At 45.2% G+C, this 24,994-nt stretch overlaps 1 protein-coding gene across 1 annotated transcript in view; it reads right to left on the bottom strand.

Moving 5' to 3' along the window:
• The window catches only part of ZHX2 (zinc fingers and homeoboxes 2), a 45,448-nt gene extending 32,368 nt beyond the window's left edge, over window positions 1-13,080 (bottom strand). The window contains exons 1-2 of the mRNA XM_041470727.1: window positions 12,886-13,080; window positions 10,494-10,551 (exon numbers count right to left, since the gene is read on the bottom strand). The gene's annotated coding sequence lies outside the window, so the exon portion shown is untranslated. The remainder of the gene's footprint in view (window positions 1-10,493; window positions 10,552-12,885) is intronic.
• Window positions 13,081-24,994: the final 11,914 nt, after the last annotated feature.

Raw genomic sequence — 24,994 nt, 5'->3', positions numbered from 1 at the left:
GGATGAAAACCTGACCCCCAGCCTACCCTGTTTCCTTCCTATGCTCAAAATCACTCTTAGGAATCCCCAAAGGTGATGAAAGTTACGGCAGGCTCTGGAAGCTTTACACTGCTTTTAACACACAGAGTGTACCTCTGATTTCACTGCCACCTCTGGCTGTCAGGGCTAGCACAAGGCTAATGAATGCATCAGGAGATTGTCCAAATGACACATTTACTCATTCAGACTCAGCTGGAAAGAGATGCTCAGAGATCCTCATGACATGCACAAATGCACCCTTCAGATTTTCAGACACAGCAAAGGAAGGTGCTTTGGGATCTTCTCTTACAAAAAAGGGGCAGAATTTCTAAAGTAATAGATCAAAACTTACTGCTGCCACAGACAGCCCTACATGTTATGCTACCACCGCAGAGATTTTTTTCCTTTTGATAGCATGAACCAAATGAAACATATTCATAAAGGAGCAACACTTACTAATAAGGGTGTGCTCCCTTCCACCCCATAGGAACATAAGGGCTGCTTCTCACCTGCTCACAAGTGCTTTTCCCCTAGTGCCTTGGGAGTATAATTTTTAGAGGGCTGATCCTGGCTCACTGAAGTCCTCTGAAATTTTGCTACTGACTCCAGCAGTAGCAAGATAAAAGAAGAAAGCTGCTTTTTCTCTGCACTCCTCCAGTATCACAGGGATGGCTTGTCCATGGCCACTCAGAGGGCTCTCTTACTGAAAGTAAAACCATTGGAGATGTTGAGGAATACATTCAGTGGAGCTGCAGATTTGAGCTCCGGGTGGAAGGAGCCTGAGGAAAAAGCTGGCAGTGACCCTTTGCACAACAAAAGGCCCGTGTGCAGGAGCCAAAAACTCAGCAGGAAGAGCCCAGACTTTCATGCACATAGATTGTGGGGATGTAAAAGGCCAAGGATTCCTTTGTTTGATATCCCACCTCCAGAGGCACCAGTTCAAGCTGTTATTCTGTTATTGCACCATGATTATTTTAAGAATCCAGACATGTGAGACTCTGACTTGGGAAAGCCTGGGTTGAGCTGGTAAGGAAGCCTGGTGGGACTGTCTGAGTGTAGGGAGGCAAGCAGGGCTCCCCTCGGCCACTGGAACCACCTGTGGTGAAAGGGCTTCGGTCCCAGCTCACTGCCAAAGCAAATCCTGCATGGTCAGACAGGAAAATTTCCTGAACAGGACAGCAAGGTCACATCAAGTTGGCATTCTACTGAACGCTTTATGGAAGAGCTAAAAAAAAGCCCCAAGCAGCTCCTCTTTGCATTCACATAGTATATAATAGCTAATACACACTCACTAGATAAAATTACATATATCATGTAAGTAACATACACCACATTTTAATCCAATATTAATAACAAAGACAATAAATGTAAGGCTATTCCCCGTCCTGCTAGAGCTCGAGTCTCCTCCTCCAGTAGGTGCTCCTTCCAAGCACTGCACCCCCCTTGCCCTTCCCTACACTCACAGCAGCATCTGAAATGCAGCTGCCCCAAGCACAGCAGGGTTTGATTCATCTGTTGCAGGCCTGGCTGGGTTTCAGAGCGTGGCAAACACAGAGATAGTTTGGTTTGAGGCACGCAAGGAAGAGTGTACTTGGAGAACTGCAGACAGGAAACGTGCCGAATTGTTTATACCTGAGTCATAAGTAATGCTGACAATGAAAACTGAGTCAACTCGGAGACCACCACTGTGCTCAGTGCCTATGGGATGCTCCAGCCTAATGGCACTAACAGGGAAACTGGGACTAAGCACAAATGACCCATACAAACATCGCAGCTGTTTGGTGTGAAACTGTTGGTGATGAGATTCCCCCGCTGCATTTGCTGCCTTAGGAGACAGGAGCACATTCAGAACAGACTCACAGGTCCAAGTGCTCCTGCTATCAAGACCTTGGGCTCCTGATTTCCAACAGACATCTCCATAAGTGAGGAGCCACTGAGAAAACAACATTACCAAAAACTACTGATGGTAGCAAAAAGAAGGAAATGTCTGGAATGGGTGGAGATGGAAAGCTCCAAGAAAGTTCATTGCAATTTTTGTCACTTCCAATCTCTCTCCTTTCAATTCACTGAACTCTATTCTACCCCTTGATGTTCTTACTTATCAGGCAGACATGGAAGCAGCAGTGTACCTTTTAAATCCACTGGGACCAGTGAAGAGGAAAGCTAGCAAAGCCTGGTTTAGCTTCAAGAGGAGAGAATGAGGGTTTAAGTGAGGGGAGAAGATCCCATGCTTGGTAACATGGGGATTTGTGACAGACCACAGACTTGCAATGCAAGGTGTGTACAGGGATCCCAAATCACATACAAAGGAATCAAAACAAAACCCCACAAGCCTTGGGCTTCATTTTGGTGGAGTACTTGTTACTGCAGTATCCATGAGCACTCTCTTGGGCAAGATGTGTCCTTTGCTCCCACACAGGGCTTTCTGCCACCTTGGACCCACCCTTATCCTCAGGGTGGGAAAGTCAGACCTGCCTGAGTGCATGTCATGCCTCTGCAGACTACATCCAAGTCCCAAATTACTGTAAATTGAAAATCTGTATAGCACATAGCACCCATACAGGGAGGCTGAGTAGTTGATGCTGAGCTGAGGACCTGACAGGTAAACTCTCTCACAGCAGTCTGTGTTCACTCTGGAGCGTTTATTTCCCCTCATAAATCACATTTCAGCTTTTCCAATACAACTCCTGTGCACATCTACCCAAACAGAAATACAGGCTCCCACCTTCTACTTTTCCCCCCCGATTATCCCAATTTCCCTCCCTGGGAACAGCTTTCCAGACCTGCCACCCATCACAGCACTCAGGAGCATTATCCATCAAGGACTCCCCCAAATCACTCAGCACCAGGCCTGCTCCACCACACACACTCCTGGCACAGCCATCCCCCCCAACAGCCCACTGCTCACCTCTGCACCGCCTCTGCTCAAGGACAGGGACAGCAGAGCTGGCCTGACCTTCCTGGCCCCCCCATGTGCTGCCCTGTCAGTATTTTCACTATCAGCCACCCACAACCTGGGGCATTTCTCTTAGCATGTAGCCCAAGCAGGATTGCTATTCTGCAGCACTTGTCTCTGTACCCTTTGCAAAATTGGGCCATATGATGAAAATTTCAGGTAGAAATGTTATTTCTGTGCCTTCTTGCAACAATTCCTATTTCAGCTACTTAACCCACTGTCTTTTGATATTCAAAAGCATCACTGCTCAGACCTCTACCCTGGCCAGTCACCATCAACCAAACCCTTCCCACCTCCTCCCAAGGAACAGCTCCACAAGTTCCCTTTGGTCCGGGCATTTGGTTCAAAGCTCTCAGCCCCCCTTGTCCCTCTGAGGTAGCCTGATCACATCTGCTAACGTAGCAGTGCTCACCTCCTCCACTCCACTGGTAATGCCAGCTTCATCCATCTGCTTGCCAGCTTCCCCCACAACAGCCACTGCCTGTCCCCACCCATGCTGCCCCTCCAGCATGGCAGGAGCTCCCACCACCCCACTGCAAAGTCTGTCCTGGCTGCTGCCTTGCAAGCTCAGTGGAGACCCACATTTGCTATGAAAACATGAAAATTTGGTTTTTGCAGTGTATCGGGTGTTTGGTGGTAGAAAATAAAAAGGATTCCTTCCCAGACCTCTGAAGAAGCAGCAGCTGGAACAGGTGGCTGCAAGCATGTGCTGCTCTGTGGCTGTCACCATCCACCCAGAGACCCTGCTTCCATCACAGCTCCCACCATATCCTGGGATCACCTTTGGAGTCGATGGGGTTGCCATCAGCTAGCAGAGGGATTTAAAAAGACATCAAAGAACTTAGCAAGAAGTATGGGATGCAACTCAGAGGGATTTTTTAAAGAACTGCCTAACACACCCAAACTACTTGCTGTATTACTGCAGCAATAATATTATCACTCTAGTTTTGGTCATGACAATACACCTTCAATGTAAACAGGAAGGAGAGCCTTAATTCTCTTCCTGGCTTGCTGGAACGGTTTAGACAAATCTTTAGCACCTTCGTTTACATGCCTGGGGACTGGTTTTGCATATCTTTCTGAGCTGTTAAAACCCAGATGCCCAGCTGTGAGCAATGTGTAGCAGAGATTAGCTGTGCTGCTTTGGAAGGGCCACCTGACACTGTGTGACCAGAGCAGTGTGACGAGCAAGGACATCCTGCAGCCTGGAACACTCTTATGGACCACCTACAGAAATTCTATAGGTCATCTTTGCTGGTGGCATTCCTCTTGTCTACTTTTTCCCCATCTAGTTTATGGCCCAGAGTTAAATGGGGAGAGATAGACAATTCTGAGGGCTATGCCTGTGACCTGCCTCAAACATCTCTCCAAAAGCAGGGTGAAACATCTCTGCAAATGGTGCAGTCTTTCAGCTGATGCTGGAAGTGATTAGACAGCTACCATAGAATAACTGCTTAACTTCTAGACAGCTGGGGTGAAACACATCCTAATCCATCTTTCTAGGTTTACTTTCACTCATTTATAAAATGGGATAACAGCACCATCCCAGACTTTGTGAGAGTGAGAGGCTGAGCTCATGAATCCCCAGGTCTGGGCCAGCCACCACACTAATACACGATGGAGGTACATACAGCCTTAGACCCATCTGCACAAGTCAAAACCCTCAACACCCTTCCCCTCCCCTCAGGAAATAAAGGTGTTCCCTTCCAAATAAGGTTTCAGTACAATATTAAGGAATGTGATGTGAATAGACACGAAGTGTGCAATACTGAAGTTAATCACAGGAAATAGGGGCTGAAAGGGAATCCCATGAGAGTGACATATTTATTTCATTATTATATCACAGACGACATTAAGCATCCACTGAGTCTCTCAAGGCAGAATTCTTGCATAAAAAGCATCCCCATTTACCAAGTATGATAGAACCTGCAACTGTTCTATAAATAAAGGTTATTTACAAAGAGCTGTTAAATATTTCTTTTTCTCTGGAGACTGAGCTCTCTGTTCATTTGTCTCCACCGCAGAATCATTTGGTATCAGGGAGCAGAGGAGCTCACCTAAAAAAAGACTAGGAATCTGTCCAGAGCCTGATCCGGACACAGCACCAGCCTCCTCCACAAGCTGGCAAGGAAAAGCATCCAACCTGACACAGAGGGAACACGAAGCAAGCAAAACAGGAATGATCTCATTCGGGAGGCAGAGGTAGAAGGAACACCAGTGATACAGCAGTGATTAATAAATGCTATCACACTGCTTCGTCCTTACAGGGCTGCCTTGGCACTGTACATTGAAAGAAGTGACAACCTTCAATTGTGAAGAGTAACTGCAGATTCGCATTGCATTTGCTTTGTGTCTTAGGAACAAGAATACATCTCTCACAACCAATAAATAAGTGATTTTTTACTTTTTTTTTTTTTTAATTTTTGAAGCTGACAGATCAAGGTGGGGGACACATGACACAGGCTCAACCAAAAAAACCTGTGACTCCGGAATACACTTCACTGCTAACCCTTGGTAGTAGTAATTGTAATCGTTCTTACTCCAGCTTGCCAAAAGCTGTTTTAATTAAATATTAAAAAGCTATTTGTTAAAATAACGTTTCCATAGCAACTAGAGAAAGCTAAAATACCCTGGTGCTTCTGACTCACAGCATATTAATCAACCACCAGCTATTATATAATGAGCACCTCCCTGCAAGCACCAGCAGGAGCCACAGCACCGAATGCCTGAATGCAGAGCTGGACTCTGCTCTCTGTGTTTGCTGCCTGCTCCCAGCACAGGCAGGTCTGGGGAATTACCTGGGCTCAGCCCAGGAATCACATGCCCAAACCTTTTGGGGAAGCCATGCCGGAGTCCCCAGGTCAGTACATCCCCGTGGGGGCACAGAGGGGGGTGGCACTGCGCAAGGGGAAGTTCTGGCGAGGGCCACACGGATGGTGGCTCCCCACATGCCCTCAGCAGTGAGGGGCTGAGGTGGCTCCCTCCCAGCAAGCCCCACTCACCTGCCTCCAGTGCTTGCCATGCAAATGCAGTGCTCATACCACACCTATTTCTGTAATTTTTTTTTTTTACATTATCGGCATTATTTTTTGTAGCAAGCACCTTCGTACTATTAGGCCAACTGTGCAAAACTGAAGGAGTGATTAAATCTTGCAGGGACAAACAAGCTCTGCTGCTCAACCAGAAAAGCTTATTTCACAGATTCAAGAAACAAATCAAGACAAAGAACGGCAAACAACCACTCCCCCCTCGTATCTAATGCTCCCAAAAGATGAAAAAACCTTTCTGTACTCTATCCATGCACCACAACAACGGCAGCCTCAGCCATCCAGCAGTTAAGCTGCCTGACATGTGGCTGCTGCTGCCAGCCTTTGGGAGGCTTTGCCCCAGGGACACAGCTTGTGTTAGAGGCAGTGCAATGTCTCCCATTGCCTTTTCCATGAGGAGCATCACCAGAAGTGATGGGAACAATTGCAGAAGAGAGTTGAGCAGTTGAGGCCAGAGCAATATTCCCTCAGGAATATTGGGATGGAGAAGTGCAGCTACATAGGTCAGATGGAGTTGGAAAACACCTTCCTCCTCCTCAGTGACTCAATTTTTTGCTTTTAAGCCCCCTTCCTCCTTTTTTTTTTTTTTCTCCCAATGGAAAATAAATCCCTAACCACACAGTTATTAGCCAAAAGGAATGTGATGAATATTACAGCATCTGTATGCCAGCTCTGGTTTCCTGCTGCTTTGTTTGGGTGTCACAGACTGTGGCTATGACAACCACAAGCAATTATTGGACTGATGTCATTTGTGACATCATACTTAATGGAAAAGAAAAGGAAGAAGAGACAGTATCAAAAATAAGAAGAATGGAGCAAGATCCCAAAGGACCACCACACTGGGACTGCTGGAGAGCCAGGGAGAAGCAATCCCATCCTTACCAAAGCCCAGGCAGTACTCAACTCTTGGGAAAACCTGCCCAGGACTGTGATATGAACTGCTATGATATGAACTGCAGATTTGCAGTTACATGAATGAAATCCTCTCACCCCTTCTCATCTTGGAGCTGTAATGGAGGATTTTGGCTAAGCCTCATCTCCCCTGACTAAATTTCTCCTGCTCTCCAACCAACTTCTCCTTCACATCTTTATCCTTCAGTTACAATAGTATTCCCCTCCTTTTAAAAAATAAAACCGTCTATCCAAAATTTCCAGACAGTCACCTGATTGAGCACTGGGAGAATGAGCGTTGGTTTTGTGAGGAGCGCACTGTTTGGAGAGGTGGCTTTACTGGTGACAAGTACAAGTGACAATTTCAGGGCTGCTACACCTAGAGCCCCATCTCTTGCCCCACATAAGAGCAAGGAGGTAGCACCACTGTTGCACTTGGCAAAGCAGTTTCTGTGTGTAGTTCTGGCATCCCTAACACACTGTTGTCATTTTCCCTGCAGAAAATGCTTGCAAATTCACTGCTCAAGCTCCAAGAAACAAAAATAACCCCAAACTCATCTAAAGCTCATCTGATAAGAGAACAGTTTACTGCAACAAGTATGTATTTTTTTGAAGTTATACATCCACAAGCCTTGACATAAGTGAGTTAATTCTTCCAAGCTACTACTGCCCAAAGGACAGTTTCTTTGTCCTTCCTGCTCCCCCATCAGACCTGCTGTGCCTTTGTAGTCCAACCTTGCAGCCAGTCCTGGGCATCCTGGGATCTGCAGCCACCTCACCAACCTGTCCTGACCCAGGGCATCCTGGGGTGGGAGAGCAGCCACACAACCACCTGCCAGCTGAGGATCCTTCTCCCCAAGCACCTACAACCTGAAGGAACCCCTCCCCTGCATCCTCCCAGGGCTTGGTTCCCCACCAAGAGATGGCTCTGCCTTGCAGAGAACAAAACTCCATCAGCTGAATTCTGCCCATAATAAAGTGGGTATTGCTTTTAAACAGCAGGACAGAGATGCTGCCTTACAAAGGGATGGTGAATTAAAGCCTAATGGGTGAAGCAACCACCACTCAGTTTGCTCAAAAATGTCCCCAGATCCACTGGAAGTGGCAGGAGCTTCCCAAACCAACACCTTCCCTAACAGCTCATAACACAGCTCTTGGTCAAGGCTGCTCTGTAAGGATGTCAGTCAGAGCCACCCCAAGCCCCTGCTGACACCCACACTGCCACCCCTCAGAGGGGACAGGCACCTCTGGGAGCAGCCACTGGCAAGATTCACCTCCAGCTGCTGGCAGTCAAACAGAGAAAGGGAAATGACAAGAAAGCCTCTTTTTCCTTCTCTCCATCAGTTCCCTCATAGAAGAACTGAAACATTTTGCAGGGCAATACTGCAAGAGGACAGAGAAAGCAGACATAGAGGAGCCAAATTCTTCTAGCTCTGGGTTTTCCTGAGCTTCTGAGCAGGAGGTAAGTTTCTCAGTCAGAACTGTCCTACTGCAGCCATCTCATGCTCCCCAGTTCCTGTCATGCAGCCAGAGTGTGGCAAGACAGGTAAATGGGAACTTCCAGTCTCCTTTCATTGCTGAACTGTGCCTGTATCTTGCTGCAGTAATTTCACAGCCATCTGAGACCATACACCAGTTGCCTGGGGAGCTTCCAAGGAGGCTACTCTTGGCTTTATCTCTCATCCTCTTAGCACAGCTATATCAGAGGCACCTGTGGATTACATGCCTGTTTCAGCACTGCTTTGATTTGTTTTACTTTGATTTAATAACACAGACAACAGCTATGTGGGACCAGCAAGTCCTTCTCTGAAGAGCAGGAGCAGGTCCCCATGTTCAACCCCTTCGTGGAACCAACCACCCCAGGGGTGCATTAGAATATAGATTCATTAGGAACTGAGAAAATGATTCCCAGATTTCACACAGTCTACCTAACAGAAAAACAATCAAGTTTTGGTTCTGAGATGAGCAAAGGGCTTTTCTAGGATGTGGATATACTTTGAGAAACACAATATATACAAAGCACACTTCTGCTGAATTTTTTTTCACTTAAATTGGTATCTATTCATCAGTCTGAACCCAACACAGCTGTAAAAAAACAGAGGCCAGAGCCCACCCTGTGCAATGCTTTCTAAGTGTCTCACAAAAAACAAGCTCCACAGCTCAATTAGGATGTCTTGTGTGGCAGTCTAAACACCAAGGAGTTAGAAGAAAACATCTGTGATTCAAAGGAAGAATATGAACCATGGACCTTACTGTGGGAGATCAATACAAAACACTGTCATCATTTCACATCCCTTTTTTTCTGCAGTTACTGCACTCATTGCCAGTAACCTTCACAAAATGCTGAAAGAAGGATTCAATTTTTTTGCTTACCAGTTTCTGAATGCTTGATAGGTGTTTATCAGGGAATTTTCACCACACCTTTACCAAACACGGATGGACTCAGTTTTTCTCCTTTAATAAAACTAGTCCTTTCTTTTTCAGGCTGATTTCAATTTGGGGTTTTATTCTGCTCTAGCCCAAATAGATTTTTGTTGTTGTAACAGAAAACAGGCTTAAGCCACTAAAATGAAAATAGAAACAAAACTCTGCTGATGTCCAAGCAACCACAGATTGCCATCACCACAGAACAGGGTAAAAACAGGAGTTGAGCTGATTATAAAAGCCTCAAAAAAAACCCCCTTATTCTACCCCTCTGCTAATGAAATTTACTTACAAAAAGCAACGAAGTCCAGAACAACAGCATCCAAATTTTAGCCCTGTTATCCAGCCTCAGAGCAACTGCCTCAGGAGCCCCCCTGTGCCAGGCACACAGCCAAAGGCCCCAACCAGGATTTCCTGCGGTTCCTTTAGAACAGCACTGGCTGGCCCACCTGGAGAGATGCAGACTAGCCACAGCTGCTGGGAAATCCCAGCCCACGCCCTTCAGCAGTGCACAGGGAAAGGCCCTAGGGCAGCTGCTCTTCAAATACACATTTTCAATTCTTTTTTTTTTTAAATATATATAGAAGCTCCTGGCTAAGGTGCCAATTTGAAGCAAGTGTGCAAGTGTCTCCTGTGATACATAAAACTTCCTTCAAAGCTATTTTATCCAATCAGGGAAGACCCAAATATTGATAGTTTCCTATTGTGATGACAAGGCTGTAGTGCTGTCCATACACACAAAAACAACATCACAGCCAATCTGTGCTCTCTTTCCATTGCAAAAGATGCAAGCTCACTTCCCAATGCCTCAACTCTTCAGCAAGATTCTGTCTTTCCATAGCTGGTAAAGCTTGGAAACAACAAACAAGCTTCAGATGGTGCTAATGGTCCATTCTGCTAACCATACTCTGAGTTAAATGCATTCATGTGGTTTATATCTGTAGTGAGATAATTATTCAGCCTATGTGGTAATACGATGCTGACTTATTTTGTGGGCTGCAAAGAGGTGCCAAAGGCACTCAACTGGTTCCAAAATACTGGATTTGCTTGCTGTAAACATTTCTTGAAATGTCTTTAAAACAAAAAATTTAAAAGATTCTCCTTCTCTTTCAGCAAGCTTGGATTTCTCATGTAAAGGAAAATGGAAAGAAACTTACAGCACTTGATTTCTTACATCCTGGGAATCTCTCTGAAGATGAACAGTACTTCTGATACCTACAAAAGAGGAAAAAAACATGTAAGTCAGGGAGAAAAATGAAAGAGAATAGCAGCCATCCCTTCTCCTTTATGACTGGTAATTTAGTTTTTCCATCAGCACCAGGAATGCCAGCAGGAATTCCAGCAATTCCCTCTTCCACTGACCACCACTGACAAGCAATTTGAAAGATTTGGTCCTCCAGCCCTTTTACAGTAACATAATGAACCTTGGGAGTCTCTCAGGAGAAAAAAATTCCAAATTTCTTAGGCCAAGCAGACAGTGGAGAGCACTCACACTGATATCCTGAGATACCACCACTGTGGTTTGCACTGTAAATACCCACAAAACATTTGCTGCAGCTGCCATGTTCCAGAACAAACTCTTTGGCTATCGGGAGCTACTACAAAATACCATCAAAATTGTCCTTCTCCTCCCCAGAGGGACTCACCTGCTGTCTCCCAAAGCTAAAGCAAGCTTTCCTCATTTTTGCTTTTGTTTTTTTTTTTTTCTAAAAAAAACAGGAGGAAGGTTTCACTTCAGCAGCTGCAAGAGCAGAACTGAATAGAAAAATATTCCCCTTTGGCAGTGGCTGTATACACACCTAAGAAACACAGTGCCTGCAGGTCTGCAAGAATGGCTAAAGAGATAATAAACAGCCAGGGGGCTGCTCTGAGTAAAAGAAATACAAACAGAAAACCACCTCACAAGCCCCCCTGGAAAAGAGGCAGAAGCTTATTGATTGCCTCAGTGGGACTGTGAGCACAACCTGCATTTTCAGCTTAAGCTGAAGCATTTGGTTTTGAAACTCCAGACCCCTCTGTTATCTGGCCCGAGGAAGGTCGGCTGACAAACCCAAAAGAAACCACTTGGAGTCTTTTGCTGCTTCCCAGCAGGTTAGGTTGATATTTTTTTGGATCTTTTCAGAGGAAGATATGACTTGATTTCCTGAAAGAGCACACTGGCTACTGGAGGAGCTGGGAAGCCAGAAGCTATTACACAACCATAACCATATTTTAAGAGCTTAGGCTAGAAAAAGCTGCATGTTTATTCACAGATAAAAGGGAAACTGCTTCCCGCTTTTGCTCCATCTAAGAGTAAGGCAAAAAATTGCTAGTTTCACTGAATTGTAAAAGAGAAATAAAACACATGGGATAGCTGCAGATTTTGTGCTATTTATACCTCCAACACTTTGGGACCCAGCAGGCCACCTTCTGCTGCTCTTCCTCCCTCTTTCGGGTCAAATTCTTCATTCTCACATGGTAGGCTTAGGATGAAGCTGTTTCTGTATGTACTAGGTTTAGTCCAGTTATATTTTTCTAAAACTGCTATCTGAAATCCTGCTTTTTCAGTGCTGCATCCAACACACAAAAGTGACCCTACAGCTTGCCAACAGAACTAAATCCAAACCAAGTGAATAAAACACTTCTAAAGAACAAGAAAATCACCTACAGTCCAACACAGCCCTGTCCTTCCCCGATCTCAAACATCTGCTTAGAATGTTAAGTAAACGAAATACGTATGTGTATGGTGCTGTTGGTTGTTGGGACTGCAAATTGACCCTCACAATTTTTGGTACTTGTCCTAAAGCTGACCCAGCTGGTGAAGCTTCTGCAAGGATCTTCTCCACTTTTTGAAACATAAAACAGAAAGAAATCTTCAGGGTTATTACATTCAATCTCTTGCTGTTGTAATCATTCTGCACAATCCTCTTCAGAAAGTATGCAAAAAGTTTCTGCCCCTCGTGGCTATGAGAATATGACTTGGGTTTAATATAACAGCTCAGAAACAAGTTGGTAATATATGTGTGTATATATATATACACACACACACATACATATTTCAGATCTTTCAAACTATTCCACACTTCTGGGAGATCTGCTACTGCTTTTGAACACTTGGAGTTAGGCAACAGTGAAATGAAGGAGTCACAAACATGTTTCATATAGAAACATCAACTTTTTTCAACAGGTAGGTAATTACTATTGAAAACTCTTGCCTGAGTTTGCTTGTCTTGAGCATCCCTGCTGTAGGCAGCTCTTGAGCAGCCTCCCATGGGGACATGCTTACTCCAAGGCAGTACAAGGCAGAAGAAGCAGCTTTCCTTGCCATGAAAACACCACTTTCCTGGAATGCATCACAATGCTGGGATCAGGCAAATTCAGACCAGACCTCCCCTCTGCACCAGAGGCATTCATACAGCCATCACCATTTCACCCACATGAGCTGTGCCACACCAACACCCACAGAGTAATGGACAAGAGCTGGGGAGAGCTGTACCTGCTGGCTCCCTGTGGTGTCATGGTGAGTGCATGTACAGAACAGTAAATGGTGCTTTCTGAGTTACCACACACCTCCTGGTTGACAGGAATTGCCTGTTCGTGTGTTTACGTGGCCCACAGCATGCAGTGAGTAACTCCAGCTATCCCAGCCAATCTTCATTCTCTGCACACTGAGCAGGAGACTCAGCCACCAGCTGCTTCATCACTCTAGATTCTTTCCAGTAAAACATCTCATGGCAAAACAAAACAAAATAAACAAAACAGCTTTTACATACTTTATAAACACCAGCACTCCACATGGTTTCTGCAACCCAAACACTACAGCATAAACCACCTGAAAAAGGAATTATTTTGCTTTATTCACCATGGAGTTTTTTACAAAAAAGAGAGATTGTCGAGATGTCTTCAGAGAGCTAAAAGGTAAATCTTGAGCTGCTGTTACGACAGGGAAGAGAAATAATGGTACTTTTTAGATGCTTGACAGAAAAGTTCCTTTGAGACTCTCTCAACCTACAGAAATTATCAATTTTGCAAAGCGTTATTTTACAGAGAGAAACTGAATTCAAGCCCTGAAAGCACTTGCTTTCCCAAGCTGTGCTTGAAATGAAGGAAAATAAACCTCACTCTCCTCTTGACTTCTCTTCCTGAAGATGCGGGTTTGGTGGTTTAAATCCTGGGGTCAGCCAAAAGCATCCCCATGGAGCAGGTCGTGCCAGCTCTCCACAGCTCCACCAGCTCTAGTGTTCCCTCCACAGCACTGCTGATCCATCAAATGGCCTGACTGCCCCAAAGCCCAAACTGGTGGTACAGGCAATAGGTCAGGAAAAACCTCCTTCACTAAGGTAATGTGCCCAGGGTGTTGCTTTCCTCTGCTGCTGGCTGAGCGAGGCAGGAATAGAGCAAGCCCAGGGTGCAGGGTGCGGCACTGGCAGCCGCCCACCACGTCCCTGCTCCTCACTGCCTGGTGTTTGCATCACACTAGGCATTTATTAACTTTTCAGTGTAGCTTACACCTATATTTCCCTAAAAAACACCATGATCAAAATTACCACCTTAGTGATCTGAATTACTTCTAACAGCAGCCTAGCAATGCCTTCTATCGAGTTAAACATGCACAGCTGTGCTGGAAATGGGGGGTTTGCAGCCTCTCGACTGCAGGCTGTTATTACAGCGTGATTAGCAGATACAAATGTTCTTGAAAGTCGTCTCTCTCCACACACTGAAAATCACAGTTATCCCAACAGATCCCAAGAGCCCAACAGCTCCTGGCTGCCGGTCCAGGCCTTGTTAAGCATTCACCAAACCTGGCAGAGCACAGCACCATGGACTAACATGCTCACGAGCCTCCTTGCCTTCAACACCTTTTCCTAAAGCCATTAAAATTAACCCATCCCTGCCCCTATCCCTACAACAGACAAAATACAACTGAAAGTCTACATCAAAACTCTAAATATGCCATGAAAAAGCCACTAAAAACCCCCAAAGTGCTCTGAGGTCTCTTGGTAAGTGCACACACATGGGGCAGACAGTGATGCTTGGACAGAGCACGGGGTATCTCCCACAGCACTTCATCCCCAGAGGTCTTGCAGAGGTCTTATCCCTGTCCCACTTGGCACTCAGCTGTCCTTCTCCAGCCTTTTGAACAAAGCTTAAGAAGAGAGGGGTATTTTCACCCCCCACCAGCTGCTGCTGGCAGCCCCTGAGCTCCCCTGGAAAACCACCAGTGCTGACCTGGAAAACACAGAGCAGGAGGCCCCTCCCAAGAGTCATCTTCTCCACCTCATCAGAGTGATGACCACTCGCACAAGGTCCTTATCCATGCTGCACAATTTTCAGGGATCTGTGAGCAGAAACTGTCCCAGACAGTCAATCCAAGGCTTGCACCATGCTGCAGCTCTCCAGCCTTAGCTTCCTCCAGGAAAATTTCTATAAACTATAGGAATAGACCAAATCCCTCTTTGCAATGCCTTCTGATATTACCAGCTGCTTTTGAAAATATTACAAAGCACAAAAATAAGCAAAGGGAAAACAACAGCAAAATAAAGAGTAAATAAGATCAAAAACCAAATTAGCTGTCTTTAAAAGAAAAAAAAAAAAAAAAAAGAGGGAAGAATTTCATAGTTTTAGGCACATTTTCACTGTGCAGCACCATCCCAGAAACTATTCCTCCTCTCTGAGAGATTTAGTAATTTCAGAAAACATGTTCTTCTCCGCCAGGTTGAAACTGATCTCACATTCCCCTCTAGGGAGAAGCAGAAGCGTGATACTCCAGGGAAGCAGAAGGCTGAGCCAGGCAGCCACGGAGGCCACCTTTGCCTGACTGCCACCCCAGGGGACTGCTCCAGCTCCTCGGGCACAGGCTGCTCAGGGCCAGCTTGTGCCCATCCATAGTTCTACTTGGAGCTGGTAAGAAGTGGGGTAGCACTTCTGGCAGCAGATGCAGTTGGCCTTGGCTACAAGGTGAGACGGGCTGGTCAGGGTCCTGGCCTGGCTTTCCTGGCACTGAACAGACAGACAGAAGTGATCCTGCCACTTCTCATCTCAGTGCTCTCAAAAAATTTGCAAATGAACAACATTAACCCCACAGCCCCAGCATGGGGAGGTGACCACTCACTTCCTCACTGAGGTCCTACATCCTTTCTGCACCTCACCTTCCAATGCTAAGTCTAGTTCATGGGGAATCAGAGCACTGAACCAGCATGAAAGAGAATGGGAAAGCATTGCTCAAAGTGGATTATATTTACTTTTCAACACATCCCCCAGCTGCAGATGTCAGCACAGAGAAAGGTATATTAGTTTCTTTCCTATCTCCTTAACTGTTCCTAACTTCCTTCAACAAATCAAAGTGTTTTCTTGAAGGGTGAGAAATCTCAGTCTCATACTATTTTAAATTGGCAGCAAGGGGTTTAGAAAAGGAGAAGAATGTTTGATTGCATAAGAAAATTCAGCCAGAGAGAGAAAGTGATGTCCTGTAGGGTTCTGGCTATGAAAAAGTTCATTATTAGTTTATTTGGCTTTTAGTAAGGCTAAACTATTTCACATTATTCCTCTTAACCCTTGCATTTCAGACTGTCACCCTCTGGTTAGTTACCTATGTGCCTGTAGTAATGAAGGTGTTGGAAAACAGTAGCTGCACCCCTCCTCTGCAAGGGCCACGAGTGAGAACTGTTTTCCAACACAGTGGTTGCTGCACTGTTGTTGGACACTTTTTCTGCCCAACATATGTACAGCAATAACTTTTTTATTTTTAAACAACCAAACAAACAACTGTTGACCTGCTAATTAATTTTCAACACCATGGGATTTCCCCTTATATAGTCATAGAATCATTTATGTTGGAAAGAACCTTTATGCCAAGTTGACCACTAAATCACTTCCTAAGTACCACATCTACGTGTCTTTTAAATACCTCCAGGCATGGTGACTTCACTGGACAGTGTGTTTCAGTGCCTGACCACCCTTTCTGTGAAAAACTGTTTGCTAATATCCAATCCAAATCTCCCCTGGTTGCAACTTGAGGCCACTTCCTCTCATCCTGTCACTGCTACCTGGGAGAAGAGACCACCCCCACCTAGCTACAGCCGCCTTTCAGGGAATTGTAAGGATTGATAAGGTCTCACCTGAGCCTCCTTTTCTCCAGGCTAAACACCCCCAGCTCCCTCAGCTGCTCCTCATCTGACTCGTGCTCCAGACCCTTCCCCAGCTCTGTTGCCCTTCTCTGGACAATCTCCAGCACCTCACTGTCTGTCAAGCTGAGGGGCCCAGAACTGGACACAGGATTCAAGGTCTGGCTTCACCAGTCCTGACTACAGGGGGACAATCCTGCCCTGGTCCTGCTGGCCACACTTTCTGATACAGGCCAGGATGCCATTGGCCTTCTTGGCCACATTGGCTCATGTTGAGCCACTGTCAATCTGCACCCCCAGGTCCTTTTTCTCTGGGCAACCTCCCAGCCACTCTTCCTCATGCCTGTAGTGTTGCAGTCCCTATGTTCAGATCCATCCAGGTGCCATACATGATACATGATATCTTCATTTGATGGAGATACATGGTGTAAGTTGTACAGAAGGGGACAGAGCCAAAAATCACACACTCCTTCCACCACCCACCATATACCCAAGCTCATAACAACAGCAGTGTTAACAGTAGGAAAAACACACAGAAAAAAGAGAGAACTGATGCAAACACAACAAAAAAACATGCTACACCACATCAGTCCCCATGGTCTAAATGCATGTGCCAGTTTGGGAAGGACAGGGGTCATCATTTGAGGCTGCCTGTAAAAGCAGGCAGGTGGGGAAAGTGTTGTGAGCAGCAACCCATCAGCACAACTTCACATATGGATGGTGCTAGACTGCAGAAACATCACCAGCTATTGTCACTGCTCAGATCCACTGTCACAGTGACACAATTCAAGGCCTCCCAGTATGACTGTTAGGTCTGGCCTGGTCTCTCCGGTTTCAGCCTGATTTCCTCACCACATGACAGAGCCCAGCAGCAATCACTCTTTTCCCTTGCTCTTTATCCATTCCTTCTTTTGTTTCCCTCAACCCTCAAGCTGAAAAGAAAAAAAAAAGGAAAAAAAACAAGACTGATCAAGACCAGACAGTGACTACATTTTGCTGCCATAAAAATAAATGCAAGAGGAAGGGGTTTCCCTTTTCCAGCTGTTTAGACCATTCCTACTTTTGGCTGTAAAGCACCAATGTATTTGCAAATTCCTGCCAAACACAGCAGCCATTGGTGCAAAAGCGGTGCAAAAAAATTGAAATGACCACAGGATATAAACATAAAGCAAAAGATCGTTTTGCTCCTCTCAAATAATTGTGTTTGTGCTTCATTTGCTCATGACGATCAGCACTATTAGGTGTTACTGATTCTCTTGTTTTCAGTAAGAGTCCATGTCTCTATACCTGGAAAGTTCAGCGAGAGGTGCCTGGGTCAGCCACAAGTAATCACAGAGCCACAAACAGACATAGGAAAGGCTGCCCAGGGTCCCTCATATGTTGCTATATGCTCCTGCTTGGTCCTGAGCTTCAGCTGCTCTCCTCACTGCAAACTCCTGGAGTTCCTGTCTCATGGGAGCTTGTCCCAGGGCATGTTCCTGCCCGCTGCACTTCTCCAGCTGCACAGCCCCAGCCCTGTCTCTTCAGTATCCCCATGCTCCTGTAAATGGAGCCACAAGGGGAAAGTCTGCACACACTGACACGTTAAAAAAAGTGGCTGATGCCAAGGACTGGGAAGGGCTGTGGAAATCCCCACAAAGCAGCTGCTTTTGTGGCCTTTTCTCCCTATCCTGGGGATAGGCAACACAGCCTGGGCAATGCGTCTGCTTATTCTGTTAAGAATCAGTAACTTTGGGCTCATCCTTCCCCTCCAGCTAGACTTTAAAGGCCAAGAACACAAAGGGATGAATAAAAGTCTCCTACAGCCTGTCAGTCTTGCTGTCCCACAAATTTATCCTATCAATTTATCACCTTCACTGCACTGATGTCTGTATTGAACACTAATTTGTTATGTGTCTGGGTACACCGCCCCGAACAGCCTGGGATGTTTTTGGAAACCAAAGCAACAGAGGTTCCCTGAATGTGTGATTCCTCCAGATCTGTGCTGTATTGGAATAAAATTAATGTTTGGATCTGCCTTAGTTTGAGAAGTGGGCCCAGGGGAATCTCATGAGGTTTAACCAAGTGCAAGATGCTGCACCTGGGTCAGGGCAACCCCGGTACCAATGCAGGCTGGCGATGAACAGCCCGAGAGCAGCCGCGCTGAGACCTGGGGGTGCTGCTGGGCGAGAGCTGGGCGTGTTCCAGCAATGTAGCCCAGAAAGACAAACATCCTGGGTTGCATCAAAAGCCCCGTGGGCAGCAGGTTGAGGGGAGTGATTCTGCCATTCTGCTCTGCTCTCGTGAGACCCCACCTGCAGGGCTGTGTCCAGCTCCGGGCCCTCAACACAGGAAGGACATCAACCTGTTGGAGTGAATCCAGAGGATGCCACAAAGATGATTAGAAGGATGGAGCACCTCCCCTATGAGGAAAGCATGAGCGAATTGGGATTGTTCAGCCTGGAGAAGAAGGCTTCAGGGTGACCTAACTGCAGCTTTCCAGTACCTGAAGAGAACTTACAGGAAAGATGGGTCAAGAATATTTACAAGGGCATGCAGTGCCATGACAAGGGATAATGGGTTCAAACTGAAGAATAGGTTTAGGTTAGATATTATGAAGAAATTCTTTAATGTGAGGCGGTGAGACACTGCCACAGGTTGCTCAGAGAAGCTATGGTTGCCCCGTCCTGGGAAGTGTTCAAGGTCAAGCTGCACAGGGCCCTGAGCAGCCTGGTCTAGTGGGAGCTGTCCCTGTCCATGGCAAGGGAGTTGGAATGAGACAATCTTTAAGGTCCCTTCCAACTCAGACCATTCTATGGTTCTACTGGAATACATCTGGAGCACCAGATACTTTTTACAGCTTTCTACCCCATCCAGGATCGAGGATATATTCACATTTCTGAGAGAGAACCCTGCTACTGCTTGGATACACCTTTGCCACTCACTCCAGCACAAACAGGTTTGAACCAAGAAGATAAAGTGCAATTCACATTCTGCTGTGAAGACTGTTCAGGAAAAATGCACTTTCACCTTTTAAAAATCAGACAAAATCAGATTTAGTACAAAATGTATCTTATCCTTCCACATAACCAGCAACATGACATTAAATTTCTTCTGTCTCATGATATATTTAATGAGGGGGAGAAAACCAAATGAGTGCACACCCCTTTCTCCAGTACCCCTTGTTATTCTTCCAGAACAATTCTTCAAAGCTACTGAGATCACTGTATGTTACCTCCTTTTTGAAGGATCAGATACATTGCATCAAAAAGCATGCAGGAAAAGTTCTAGGGCATGAAACCAATTTTTGCGCACTTTTATCTGGGTCAGCTTTTCTATTGATTCTGCAAATACTTTATCATTTTTTTAAAGTTAAGGGTTTTTTTAGTTTAAAAAGAAGAAAAAGAGAACGTCAGAACTCCAGTCAAACATCCACCAGCCAAGGACTGGTTTTGGTGGGTGACTCCAAATCAAAAAGGTAGATTGTTTTATAATAAATTCCATCTAACAGTGAAAGGGCATCTGGATCGACTTCTAAATTCAGTAAATGCCCTCTTCCCATACTGTCTATTTTCATTAATACTATTAATACCATCTTTGCTGTTAAGTGTACAAAACTTAGCAACAGCTGAAAACATCTAAGAAAGCTAACATGAAACAAATACATCAAAACCACTCAGACACATGTTTTAGCATTAATTCCTCCCTTCCTTTCTCTGCTCCTCTGCCAAGTTTTCCTCCATGGTTATGAACTATTTGGCACAGCCTCCAGCTTTGCTTTATGTTGTTTCATCAACTGATGTGTGTCTTGAGGTGCTCTGAAATAGAAATAATAAGTAAGAACTGGCCTAATACAGGTGACACCCTGTATTGGGAGGAGATGACATTGCAGATATCCTGAAGATCTGTATCAACTTCATCTGTACACACAGATGGTAGATGGAGGAAGGACCCTTCTTGGAGGACTCCTACCAATAAGTGACAGGTCCTAGTATGGACAATTCAGAAAATGTGCTTACAACTTCCGATGACAGCAGAATATAATGAATAAAGTAGTGGGGAATTTCAATTAGGTTGGTGAAAGTAAAGAGGTAATGAACTCTCCCTCAAGTGCTTTTCCAGAATGGAATGCTTTTACTTCTGAGAGATACTTTTTGCATATTTTCGTGGTGGTGTGATGCTGGAAACTCCATCATATTGTCCAAGAGCCTGATTATCAAAGGTATTTCTGCTGGAAGCTGGGTGCCTGCTGTGCCAAACCTTGTTTCACAGGGGTCTGGGCACATGGGAACTTCCACGTCAGAGCTCAAGAGGGGTCTGACTAAGATAAGTGTTTATTCCCTGGCTCTGGGACACTTGTCTGGCATGCTCAAGATCCAGAAGATTGTCTGCACAGATCCATCAACCTTTTTATACTCACTTTTCCCAGTCTGGAGAACTCAGATGGAAAGATGAGTAATCATTTCCATCACACCCACTGAGTGGCCCATACAAAAACCCCCAGCCTAACCCATTTCTAATACACAAATGATTAAACCCCAACACTTTCTTGCCATGATTTTACCCCATTAAGCCTTGTCCTCATTAGGAACCTTGCCAGTCCTGCATGAGGCTGCTGAATACTGCCTCCAGCACTGCACATCAATAACCAAAGAGCTGCAGACAAGTGAGCTGCCCTCTCTGCAGCAGGGCTGGAGGTCCCTTTGCCCAAGGATGGCCCTGTTTCCAGAACCCGACCCTACTGTACTCCATCCATGGCCCAAGTGCAGTTATTAATATATTCTAATTGCAAGAATTATTGCTCTGTTACACTATGTCTTCTCTCTTCCCCCATGCATTAACTGGTTGCTTGGAGCTTTGCAATCCTTCAAAGAAAATGCTTTGAAAAATAAGACTGAGAAGGCTCACGTTAAATTGGGAAATGAGCACGCCTTGCTGGCTACCCTGAGAAACTAGGACAGGCTTCTCTCCACCAAATCTCCAGGTATCTCTGAGGCAGCAACAGTCGGCACAATTCTTAAAATACTCACAGGCTGATTAAAGGCTGCCTTGCAGCACTCACTAGACTTGTAGCATTAGTGCAGACTTTTAAAATCAAACAGACAGGACGATTTATGAAAGAAACCTTCTCCAAATGCAGGACTGCTTGCTGGACCCCCTTCCTTGCTCTCCCACTTCACAACACACCTAAAGCTCCCCTTGGGAAATCCTGAGGTACCAAAGTGGGCATAAGCATGGGTATCCACACCTTGCATGTCAGCCCAAATTCAAACCAGCCGCTGCTTCAGTGTTAAAGTTGGGTTGTAATCCACACTTTTCCAGGGCTCCTGACAACCAGCCACCATCCTGCTTCATCCCTTGCTGGGAAATGTGGTGCAGATGTCTGAGGGGAAAGCGGAGGGCTGAGCCGGGACAGCTGGCCCATGGATCTCCAAAATGTCAGAGGAGACAGCTGCAGAGGAGACTTTAAGACAAATATCCCTTCCCAACAGGCCACTTTCCCTGGGGGAAAGGTTTTCCCCTGTGCCACATCCCAGGCCCTCTCATTCACGTGCTTGCCTCACACTGAAAAAGCTTCATTAGCGGAGAGGAGCCGAGTGCTGCCGGGCTCAGTGACCGATAAAAGACACACTGAGTAACCAGCAACATCCCCCTCACAACAGGGGGAACAAGGGCTGCTTCCCTTCCACTGCCTTCCCCACCTTCCTCTCAAGTATCAGAGCACCCTTATGACAAAATGAATTTAATATGGTGTTTTCATCCTACTACGGATGAAGCAAAGCAATGCTAACAGTTTGGATTTACTCATGTCAGTTTAAATTCAGGCAAGGTTGCAAATCTGGCTTTGAGTGAGCCCACCACATCCCAGCAGTGCAAAGTGCAGACCCCAGCTGTGGCAGATGGTGCCCTGGCAGGGAATCACCCTGGCCACCACTGCTGGCTGCCCTTTCTGTGCCAGGCTCAGGGCTGTGGCACTCCAATGCCCGTGGGAGGGGGGGTGGGTTCCACCTTCCTCAACACCATCACCCTGTGCTGACACTCACCCCACAACCTCGACCATGCAGCTTACTAACACCTCCTCATTTAAATATTTAGGGCACTTTGCCACAAATGCAGGTGCTTTTGTTCCTCTGCTCTTTCATGTGGTGGACTTCACAAAACAGCTTTTGGCCCACAGGGGACAGTTTAGCATCTTGAACAGAGCTATCAGGCAAACAGGTTAATAGATGAATGTTAATGTACAAATATGCTGAACCCAAATGGACTCTCTAAAATGAGATTCAAAAATAAATACAGAAATTATAGTCAGAGGTCATCAGAGAAACCTACTGGTAATGCTCAAATTTATACAGAATCATAGAGTAGTTTGGGTTGAAAAGGACCTTTAATTGTGTATTAATTACAATTAAAATGGATTTTAGTCCAATCCTCTGCATATACACAATTTCTCAGTGAAGGAAACATTGGCTCTAAAGGATCTCCTATAAAGCAAATTAAGTATGTAAATTAAGCAAATTAAGTACCTTTAAACAAAGCTCAGCAACCCTCTAAATCCAGGCAAGGCAGTTACAGCTCTCTTTAGCCTGTACTTCGTGGATCTTCACAGCAGTCTGTTGAATCAGTCATAACTTTCCCATTTGTCCTTTGCAACATTATGACAACTTCTGAGTAACTGTGAAGCAGCCCAGCTTCCTCAACTGGAACAGCCTCCACTGTCCCACGGCAAACTGCACTGTTTGGATTTAATTTCTATTTATATAGCTTGTGTTTTGTTGAAATGTGTGGTCTAAGCAAAAAACACATCCAGAGTCTTCACTGCCTTCATCCAAACTCAGCCATATGCTCTCACATGTCCCACTGAAACAACCAGGGCCCCACCTGGTACTCCAAAATCCCTTAGAGCACTCTGCCCTTCAGGAAGCTCTGTAGTGCTCTGTTGGAAGATGAACAGTGCTCAAAAATTTTATTCTTCATGAAGACTGTATTTAAAAAGATTTCCTACTGTCCTTGTTGGAGTTTCACATTTTGGATGTGTGACAAAGCAGACATCGTGTGCAAGGAAATATAAATTCTGACTGCACAAAACTACACTAAAGCTACAGCTTCAGGACTGGTTATGGACCAAATTCGACCCCTTGAATCAAATTGCTCAGATCTTCTCTGCTGCTAAAATAAAGGCAGAATTTTGTCCTGAAAGCTTCCTGTTGCTCCTCAGTTTGCAGCAGAGTTTAACTAGAGACCTGTCAAGTTTCCAGTCTGCACCTCACACAGCCTTGTCAAGTCATACAATCAGCAAGAAGCAGCCAGGGCAGGGTTTTATTGTCAGGGAATGTAAACAAGTAACAGGCAGTGCTGTTCATCTATCTCAGGTTGGTGCGTATCATTTTAATTAAAGCATTTATGTAAATACAGATGCAAATCAGGTTCAGTATACCATCTGACAAATTACTATCAAAGACCTGAGGCTACTGGCAAATTATCAGCATGAGCTCTCATGATGTGAAGGTATGAAATCCAATCTTGGTCCAGACACTGTGTATGTCATTTGGCTTAAATTGGCAGTAAAACACCACGCTGATGCATATGAAAGAAGTTAAATAGTCTTCAATTTGAAAAAAGAGCACTGAGGAGGTAAATCAACATCCTTATAATTTGTCCTTTAGGCAGCCTGTGTCTAGCAAGAAAAAAACCCTCTTTGCATTTCTGCAACACCTACCAAAGAAACTCAAAGCATCTCTGAAATGTTAATTAATCCATACTCTCCCCAAGGGATATCTATTTTAAAGATGGTTATATGGAGCCTGCATTCATCTCTCATTTGCCAAAGGCTCGCAGGGGAAAAGCCACAGAGATCAAATCTGGACCTTGGCTGTGTTCCTCCACGTTCTCATCACAAGACCTCCCCTCCACAAAAAATCACAAGAACTCACTCACACCACAGAGGTGTGAACCTCTTTGGCCTAGATATCACTGCCTCAAAGTAGTGTTAACTTCAAAACCGTGCTTAACTTGCAAAGACGATTACAAGACAAGAAAAATAAAGGAAAACAAATCACAAGAGAAAAAACTGCTCACTCCAAACATCTGAAAATTGAAGGAGTCTTTAGATCATACTGAAAGAATCTTATCTTTGGAAAATGAAAAGGTATGACCAAGGCAATCTTCACAGCAGTATCAGCAGCAACTTCTGCTATTTCTTCCCTCCAGGTTCAATTCCATCTTTAGGGCCTTGCAAGGGAAGAGCAATTCTCCTTCATTCAGAACCACCCAGTAAGACAATGCTTGGAAAGAGGCAATAGCTCCTAAGGTTTTAAAGCAGACTTAACTTGATCAACATCAATGATGTTTAAGTACATGCTTAACATTTTGCCCACAATACCCTCGTACATTTCCCAGGGTACGAAATTCCCACTGGCACTGACAGAAATGAAATCACATTTCCAATTTATTTGGAACAGATGCATTAAGTTCCTTGGAAACAATTGTTATTACTGGTGATGAAGAAGGAGAAGGAAACACAGTAAGGTTTGGAGTTACACAGGTACATTCAAAGCGTGACAAAATGTGACATATAC

This window comes from Pyrgilauda ruficollis, unplaced genomic scaffold (assembly GCF_017590135.1).
Source record: "Pyrgilauda ruficollis isolate IOZ18807 unplaced genomic scaffold, ASM1759013v1 scaffold25, whole genome shotgun sequence".
In the NCBI taxonomy this organism is placed as follows: domain Eukaryota; kingdom Metazoa; phylum Chordata; class Aves; order Passeriformes; family Passeridae; genus Pyrgilauda; species Pyrgilauda ruficollis.
The sequence above is the reverse complement of the archived record's forward strand: the minus strand, read 5'-3'. Positions and strand labels throughout refer to the sequence as shown.